This window comes from Otolemur garnettii, unplaced genomic scaffold (genome assembly GCF_000181295.1).
Source record: "Otolemur garnettii isolate 467f Iridium unplaced genomic scaffold, OtoGar3 scaffold00039, whole genome shotgun sequence".
Lineage (NCBI taxonomy): Eukaryota > Metazoa > Chordata > Mammalia > Primates > Galagidae > Otolemur > Otolemur garnettii.
The window spans coordinates 5,880,896-5,887,218 of record NW_003852434.1 but is presented as its reverse complement, the minus strand read 5'-3'; the positions used below and the strand labels follow the sequence as shown (position 1 = coordinate 5,887,218).

The following is a 6,323-nucleotide window of genomic DNA, read 5'->3' as shown; positions in this document are numbered from 1 at the left end:
ATCCGTAGAATAATTGCAGAACTCCAGTGCATTAAAGATATTTAACCATATTATAAATTAACCTGGAATTCCCATTTCTGTAAATTTGGTCTTGGCTCAGACAGTTGCAAAATATTGCTATTAATTGAGTGCAATTTCATTCCATTCATCTTTCTACTTTCATTATTATTGAGGAAAAGTCATTTAAATGTGAGGCTAGAATTGGTGTATTATGATTTTTCATTGCTTTATAGCTTAACAGCAGAGTCCCTGTTTGATGCCCATTGAACGTATTGTGTAGTATGTATTGTATTACTAGTACGCTGGTATACTAGTATGTCAGTGAATGTAGAATACTCTCTGTCCGAACATATTTAAAAAGGAGTATAATGTATTATTAATTTGGAACCCATTTGATCTTCCCAATTTTTATTTCAGTTACGTGATTCAGGAAGGATAAATTCTTTTCTTGGTGAAAGTCCCACTTATCAGAAATGTTAATAAATAAATATCATTGAATTAAAACAGCAATCATTTACCTCGACATTTAGAACCTGTTTTTTTCCCCTGTCTGTAAGTTGACAAATGTTAAGTGATATCTATAAAAGGTAAATTATTTTTAAAAGAAAGGATAATTCAATATCTCCCTCAATAACTTATTTTATTATCATACAATCTTTACTACTATGAAATGTTTTTATAGGTATTAAAGGAAGAATCATTTGGCCAAATATAGAGCTCATTTTCTTATCCATTTATAATCTCTGTGATCCTGTCATTATGCCATTTGCATTCATTGATAAAATGTAAGAATTTATTTACAATTTTCTTACGTTTAAAAAATATCCTAGGTGTGCTGAATTCACGAATTTGCGTGTCATCCTTGCGCAGGGGCCATGCTAATCTTCTCTGTATCGTTCCAATTTTAGTATATGTGCTGCCGAAGCAAGCACGGTGTGCTGAATTCAAAGGCTTAAGAAATCATAAGAATAGGGTGGTGCCTGTGGCTCAAAGGAGTAGAGCCCTGGCCCCATATCACAGAGGTGGTGGGTTCAAACCCGGCCCTAGCCAAAAACTGCAAAAAGGAAAGAAAAAAAAGAAATCATAAGAATAAAATAGAAGTTTGTCAACTAGTTACTTACTTGAATTCAAACACACTAAAAGCAAATCAAAAAGCAAAGGATATTTATCACTAGATTGTAGTTACATAAAATAACAGCATGACTTGGATATAATATTGATTGAATTTTCTTGGAGATATATAATTTAGTTTTATGGTGAATTTCATAATGGAAGTTGTCAAGTGACATTGATGTAGTATATTAATTCCCATTAAGTTTATTATGCTGATCTCAGAAGATGGGACAATTATTATATGTTTAATAATACATATTCCTTGGGTATTGATGTAGGAATTGTTATTACATCTTAAAAAAAAAAAAGCTGTTCCCCTATTGAATTCTCTTTCCATCAAAATCGTCAAGACATTTTACCATTGCAATCTATAACAGCTCTTTTATCTAAAAATGTTGACTAAAAACACGGAATGTGGTTTGCAGTGGCCAGGCCTGGGCTTCCCTGTCCTGCATTGGTGGTGGTAGTACCCTGAGATGGTGCCCTCCAGAGGCCACCACTTGGAACCCCCGAGAATTCTATGGCAATACCTGCTCTGACTCACATGTGCTACTTAATATAGTTCATCAAACCTAAAACTTCGTTAGTTATAAGTCACACCAATGTTTTTATATTCCATTAAGGAAAAAAAGTGCTGCCAATTAAGCCAAGACACACCCCTGATTATAAGTCAGCTCTGATTTTAGGGATGTTAAACGTGAAAAGAAAGTATGTCTTAAAATGATAAGAAAATGTGTGGTAATGCAGCCATGTCTCTTGGGGACAATTGGTGATGCAAAGTGTACGTGTGTGTGTTAACTGTTAACATGAAAAAGTCTCATAAGATTTGTCAGTTACTAAAAGATATGTCCCTCACTTTAAATGTATTCGAGAAAGGTGCTAAGTCAGGGTTGGTCTCTATAACACAGTGTTCTGAATGATAGCTATTGTCTTCCCCTGTCATCAGGTTAGGGCTTGGTTGTTCAGAGATGTAGATTCCTTTAGGGAGTCCCTACATCCCCTGGGCCCCTGGACTCTTGCATTTAATGGTAGCAACACATTTGCACAAGAAGCTGTTCAGTTGCATCTCTAAATGCTGTGAAAAAAATTGTACTGAAAGTGTTGCGTGCACACACAGGTATCAGGTGCTGTTTATACATCTTATAGACATTTAATGTTAATTTTGTAATTTGCAAAATAACCTATGAGATGGTTATTAGTTGTGTCTGTTTTACAAATGAAACTGAGGCTTAATGAGATTGTTACTTGTTCATGCAACGCAATTAGCGACTGGTGAAGCCAAGATTCAAACCCAATTCTGTCATACTCCAAAGCCAGCTGTGTATTTTTCACCTTTATGATGCCTCTTCCAAACACATTACATTTTTTATACATTTATCTTATTAGACTGCTTATTTAGTTTTACTTTGACCTGCTCAAAACAGCCTTCCGATAATATACCACTTCACATATACACCCTATACCAGATTATAGACGGATAAAGAAAAGGAAAAGAACAAGGAGAGGGGAGAGAAGGGTTTCTCTGTGACTATGTGTGAGTGGTTTTAATAATAAACTAGAATCAGGAGTTTGGGGGGGTGATTTTTCTTGCCCTATTTTCATTTTGACTAATTTCTTAAGATGTAACAGTTGAGATAAAAGCAGGCATTCTTCCTCTCTCTGTGCATTCTCTTCTTTCTCTGAATTAAATAGTCTTACATAGAAGCAGAATGAAATCTTAGGACCATTTCTCTTGTTTTCTGTTTTGTTTTTGTTGTTTGTTTTTAGTGCTTTCCTAATGTCTGCATTTTGTTGAATGGGCAATCAGGTGTGTAGGAATCTTCCTGAGGTCTAATGGATATAGTATGTGGGAAAAATTGGTGCTATGAAATAATATAGTTTGTGAAATGTCAAGGTACAGAATTTGGATGATTCCAGTTCTAAAAAGTTAATGACAATATGCTCATCCTTTTAATGGAAACATTACCAGGAGGCCCCCGGCTACATAATCCATCATACCGCAGGAAACTTGCTGACTTATGCTTTGTGACGGGCCAGTGAGAAAAATATACAAACTCATACACCACTGTTGCAAATCAATTCTGCGGCAAAGTGGAAATAACTCTTGTACCAATAAGCAGTAAGACCTATGAGAAAAAAATCCTTTTCTGAATTTCCAACTTGCAGATAGAAAGAGAAGCCATCAATCATGCTGGAGAGCTTCCATTTCAGGGCCGTTGTTCTTAAAGACAAACCAGATGAAATCAGACAAGACCAGAATATGCAAAGGCCTTTGGATTTTTCCATATTCTTGGCGCAGGGAGGAAGCAAGGGTGGAGAAGACTGTTTCTCATTTTCTCTGTACATGTGAAACTTGAAGTCCAGCAAAGACATGTGCACTGGCTCAGTTTATTGTCAAAATGACTAATTAATCACTCCACAAATGGCTATTAATCATACATTAATGAGATATTCTCTTTGCTCTGGCAAATAGGGTTTCTGTGGAAATCCTTTCTCCTTGGTACCCGAAGCAAGCTAAAAGCATGCAGAACTCAATTAATCTTACAGCAGCATGGGGTGTTTGAAATTGCTCACAGTTTGAAAAGGAGCAAACAGCAAAGACATTTAAACTGTCCATATTTCACTGTGTAAATTCAGAAGCACTTAATCATCCCCTGCACATTCTTTTGTTCCCTTTCTTTCTCTGTCATGTTATAACCGTGTGTTAGGCCTCCTCATTTCTTCCCCCAATCTTGTACACTGGAGCACAAACCAAAAAGAGTGGGGCTTCTAATAAATTGAATTCTCAGTCCTTTTGGATAAACAGAAAATGAATAGAAACACTGTGTGTGTGTGTGTGTGTATTTTATGTATACATATACTATTCCAGCAAAAGAGAAAGGCTTATATCTAGTTGCATAAATTATGAATGGAATGTCATTGATTACTAAGCAACACCTAGGTTAGAGCCCCACTTCCAGATGGAGCTGATTGACTTAGAGAGAAAGAGCTATGAAGTTTGCTCTACTAAATTATTGACAAAGGATTCCATTTTTTATAATTGGAAGCTTTCATTCAGTCAACAGATGTTCTGCAGGCACTTCCTCTGTGCCAGGCCCTGTGCTAGGTGCTCAGAATAACAATAGAAATCAGTGTTATTTCTTCCCCCATGGTGCTTAGAGTCTAGTGGTAGACAAGAACTCTTCCCAGGAGAGTAAAGTCCAGGGAAGGGGCATGTGTGAGGCACGAATACACCAGAACGCAGGATGAGTTACAGGATGGAAAGTCACGAAGGAGGGCTAGACATTGGCTGCCCAGGGGAGGGGGTTGAGTAAGTGTGGGGACTGATGCTGGGAAGGGAGCGTGCAGAGTGATATACTCCCTTCTAAATACATTGGGAAGTTTCTGTCCAGGGACCTGTCATGATTTGTGTCTGGAGTTTCAGCCAGACATTGGTGGGTCTAGAAATGAGAATGAGTACATTTGGCATGTGAGAGAGACCTGAATAACTGCTTCTAAGAGGCCTAATTTTAGTACATTTAATTTCATTAATGGCCCCCATTCTTCCCTCTCTGAAGCCACACCTTGTTCATTATGAAATTTTATACTGCCCCGCTCTGTGGGCTGGGCTCCTTCTGGATGCACTTGGCCATGAGATCTACGGGTACATTGTCATTTCTGAATTGTTCTAACATGAAGTCTCAAGCCCAGTCTCTTCCACTTGCACCTTCAGGTTGTATTGATGTCTCACAGTGTGGGCAGCTGCCCACATTTCACTGGTGCTGGTGGGAAGAGGCAAGAGGGCTGGTCCATTAGAACTAGACGACAGAGGGGGAAATAGATACTCCAGTCTAGTTCCAATTCTCCATCCACAATGGCTGTCATGCATTTTGCTGTTTAATAGTCTAAGAGCAAATATATTTTCCTGCCACAAAAAAATTGATTTTCTCCTCAAGACCACTTAGTTTCAAGAATACTGAAGTTGTATAATGCTATTCCTTCCCAAAGAAAAACTTTGGCCTTATTTATTATACTAAGAATTTGCTTCATTTCGGGGCTTGGATTACATGTACAAAGATTCTCACTCTAATTACAGATTTTTCCTGTGAGCCCTATAGGACAAGTACAACCATTTAAAACTAGTTTCTCTGATGCTTACAAAGTGTCCTGTTTAGTGCTTCGTGGCAAAGCCAGGTTGTGTGGGTAGTTTGGGTTCATCCCACAACATTTTCTTATGTTTTCCTCCTTCCATTTTTTAAATACAAAGGGAACACAAAGAATTTTCCTGAGTTCTTTAAAAAAATAAAATTCAAGGCTATAAAGTTATAAAAAATACAGTTTATGTTCAATGAAACACACCCATTTATAAATATACATTTGATGCATTTTGACAAATGACCATTTGGTGTAACCACTACCACAATGATGATACAGACTATTGATCCCCATCTTAGGCAGTCCCTAACTTGCAAACCCAACCCTGGGCAACCACCAATCTGTTGTTTATAATTGGAGATGAAATTTATATTTTCTAGTAGCTCATAAAAATGGAGCATTGTGTACACATTATATATTGACTGTATATTACGTATGCCCGTGTCTGTCCTTTCCTTTCTGTTCATCACAGTGATTTTGAGATATCTCAATCAGTGCTTCACTCCTCGTAATTACTGAGTAGCGTTCGTTTTATGGGTATATAATAATTTGTTGGTACATTCACCTGTCTGTGTATGCTTGTAGTGTTTCTAGTTTGGGACTATTTTAAATATGGCTCCTATGGATGTTGCGTGAAAGTCATTGCTTGGATGCAAATGTTTTCCTTTCATTTGGGTAAACACCGAAGTGTAGAATTGCCAGGTCATATTGCAAATGTATGACGGCTTCATAAGAAACTGCCTAATTATGTTCCAAAGTGGGTCGTGCAGTTTTACATTTGTATCCACTGTGAATGAGCATTCTAGCTGCTCCACGCGCTCACTAGTCTTTACTATTCAATCTGTGTAAGTATCAGCCATTCTAGTACTAGTATTTAGTTGTGTTTTTTTAAAAATTAAATCATCACTGTGTACATTAATGCAGTCATGGGGTACAGTGTGCTCATTCTATATACAATTTGAAATATTTTCATCAAACTGGTTAACATAGCCTTCATGGCATTTTCTTAGTTATTGTGTTAAGACATTTATATTCTACATTTAGTAAGTTTCACATGTACCCTTGTAAGATGCACT

The 6,323-nt window shown here is 37.1% G+C and overlaps 1 pseudogene; it reads right to left on the bottom strand.

Annotated features, from left to right (window-relative positions):
* Nucleotides 1-817: 817 nt before the first annotated feature.
* LOC111725394 lies at nt 818-932 on the bottom strand (annotated as a pseudogene).
* Between the last annotated feature and the right edge of the window lie 5,391 nt (nt 933-6,323).